Source organism: Solanum pennellii, chromosome 5 (assembly GCF_001406875.1).
Source record: "Solanum pennellii chromosome 5, SPENNV200".
NCBI lineage: Eukaryota > Viridiplantae > Streptophyta > Magnoliopsida > Solanales > Solanaceae > Solanum > Solanum pennellii.
The window spans coordinates 1,295,628-1,299,336 of record NC_028641.1 but is presented as its reverse complement, the minus strand read 5'-3'; positions in this window follow the sequence as shown (position 1 = coordinate 1,299,336).

The following is a 3,709-nucleotide window of genomic DNA, read 5'->3' as shown; positions in this document are numbered from 1 at the left end:
ATATATATATATATTGAATTGCAAATATAACTTTTTAATGTTTCTAATTATTGAAATAACCGATTAATCAAACCTAAAAAATCCAAATCAAAAAGAGAAAAACCAAACCAAATCCAATTTATTTTGATTTGGATTGGGTTACACTTCTTCAAAATCAAAAATCAAAAATTTAAACCGAATAGTATAAAATCGAATGCACACCCCTACATTTGACAAACAATATAAATTTATCCTAATATATAAAATACAACATAAATTTTATTTAAAATTCAATCTAAAAATATCTTACTTGTCCAGCGTACCAAACGACAAATATATATCCATGGTACTTAAAAAAAAAAAATCGTCATACAATTTTTACAAACAAGATTAATCACTCGTACCAGAATGGTCCATAAATACGATTTGGGTATTTTGAGGGGCCAAAAAATATCTCACTTCCAAGAAAAATAATTAACACAACCTAAGTCGATACTTTTGATAAAATTAATAGGATAATGGTGTTGCAAATTCAGTATTTTCATTTTTGGGAAAAGGGATAAATATATTTTTATATTATAATAAATGATATGTTAATATATTTCGTTATATTTGATACATTAATACTATTGTTGTTTAAAAATTAAAGTATATATGTCTTTTATTTTGACAGAAGACTAAAGAAGGATACATGACACAATTTTATTCGTCAATCGATATTTAATAAATGTTGAATCGATGGATAAAATTATGATATGTTTGTGTCAATTAATATATAAAATATATTCTCCACTTTTTGAATGACAAGTACACTACTGTTTCAAACGTATAAGAGAATATATCTATATACCATTTATAATAGTTCGAAGATATATTTATCTTTTTTTCCTATTTTTCTAATTATTATAATGTAATTGCACAGAGTGATTGTAACTTTAACTTAAATATAATTAACTTTATACATAATCCGAAAGATCACATACTGCAACATATCGAGGAATTAGACCGTATCTTGCACAAGAAAGAAGCTAACTAATTATAACTGAGACGTAGAGAAAATGTGAAAGAAAGATTTTCGAGCCTCAGCAAGCAATTTCTTAAATATTAAAACTAAGTTTTATTTAAATTAAATACATCAATTCTTAATAAAACGTTTAACTAGACACTTCTTATTTAAATAACACTAATTTTAAAATAAGAAAAGTACATCATAAATTTTAAGAGATACGATTAATTTAAATATCACGATTATAATATAAAAATCTAGCAGAAGTTTACAAAAGATGTAGTAGGTGTTTCCACTTCACACAGTACAATTCATGTTCATATATATGATTGGCTTTAATTAGCATTATTGTTTTTTGAACTAAATGATAGGTGAAAAAAATGAATATTGCAATCTAGCATAAGTTAGGTCGTCTTGGTCATAAATTATAATATATTATGATAGTATTATATATTATATATTATAGTATTTTATTGCTATATATCAGCATAGGCCAACTCACTTTTATAAGTCTACAGCACATGAAAAACTAGACGACGACAGTTCAATTATTTCTCATGTAACTTTAATTAATTAATTAATATGCATATTGATCCCACATATAATTAATTAACCTGTCTCCATTATGGTATGGTTATTTATTTTGCGTATTTTTGGGGAAAAAAATGAATCGAAGAAATATAGAATTGAATCTCAATATATCTTTATAGCACGAATACTTAATCACTTACGATATGTTATTACGTATTCAAATTATATATTTAGTTTATAAACTTATAACTTTTTTATTATCGCTCTATGAAGCATGTTTATATTAAAAAAGAAAAATTAAATTTGAACTTGTAATCAAGAAATTACGAGTTGAATTTAATATTTGATCAATTGAATTATCCTGTTGAGATTTTTGACCATCTAACATTTTTAAAAAAAATTATACTATCTTGCTTCGCCCGGTTAAATTTTATCTCTTTTTAATTTTCCACTTAGTAATATAAAAAATTATTTTGATATATTTTCTTTTATATTTTATTTTGAAAGTTATTTCTATCATTTTGTTTAAAAGACTAAATAATTTTTAAAAGTGAATTCAGAATTTAAACGATCAAATTTCTAGCTTGCCTCTTATAGATCACAAGTGTATACATTATCTTAAAGCTAGACCAGGGTGTTAGGATTAATCATTTTCATGCAAAATACTAAGATTCCATATTTAACAAAAGTAGTAGCTGAGGTCTAATAATTAAGACAAAAAAAACAACCTACAATATAATTATGAGAAATAATACACTTTTCACTTATTGCATTAGTCTCTTCAATAATGATTATTAACCAAAAAAAAATTATAGGTATTATTGTTCCCTACAAATATTCGGTTTGTAACATGGTCTATGAGATATTCCTAGCTAATCATTTTTACATCTTCTATTTTCATTCTTGTTCTTTTCCTCCCTATGTTCGTCTGATAGGACAATAATATAATATGTGATAATTTATTTATAAATTTATCTCAATTAAATATGAGATAAATTCAATTTAAAATTAATCATGAATTAGTTATTTCTTATCATTTAAATGAACAATAAGTTATCTCGAAATTAATTATTTTAAAACTATTATCTAATAATTTCATAAATATTTAATTTTGAGATAAATTATTCAATAATTTTTGTATCTAGTCTCTCAATTTAAGCCATGTTGGATCATGTTGGTGCAGTCTGACATATATTTATTTTATCTTTTTTTCACGTGAAATGTCATATTTTAAAAATGTTATGCCAGTGGATATGAATATATTGAAGTATACAAACACACATAACCTTGAAGATCTCGTTTGGTATTTAGATAAAATTATTGTAATATTGAGAGGGTCAAAATTTTTAGTTAGTTTGATTTTCATACTTCGAATCAAGTTAAATAAATCAAAATAAAAAAAATAATTCATATGAGTAAATAACCTAAACCACAAATTTATAAAAAAGGAAATTAGGTGTATAAAGTACCCTATTACCTTATGTAAAAAAGATTAAACACCATAGCCTAAAATTGCACGTATATATATAACAAAAAAAAAAGCAACAAAAAGTGAAACATGGGTTCTTTGGTCTACAATTTTGTATTGAACTTATATTATATTTGGTTGATGAAATATATTTATTTTGAGATTAATTTATAACATTAACTAAACAGGATATATATTTCATATCAAATTTTATTTTAAAAATATTTTAGTCAACTTGTAATTATTTTGTTTCACCTTTTATGCATAATAAATTAGCTTGAATATTCGATTTTAAAATATGATAATAATTTAATCTACGTACCAAATAACTCGATAATATGGTGATTGGCATGTGAGGAAAATATGGGAGACTCTGAATTTCCTCTAAACTACAGGCTATCACGTGATCTGACACAATGGTAGATGAAAACTTGTTGAACAGTAAATGGGTTTATTCTTCTTATAATTAATTAATGGAAAAGGAAATATATTTTTAAAATGAATTAATTTTATTATTTTTTGTTAAATTTTTATCTTAAAAATAATATTATTGTCCTATCAAAATACTTTAAAAGTACTCTTTTAGGAATGGTTGCTCCAAACAAGAAAAATGAGTCAATCTTATTCTATTCGAAATAGGATCATTTTGCCCTTTTGTAATATAAAAGTTCAATTATCATGTTCATTTTTTTTTTCATTGAGCAATCGTTAACAAGAGTGATAAT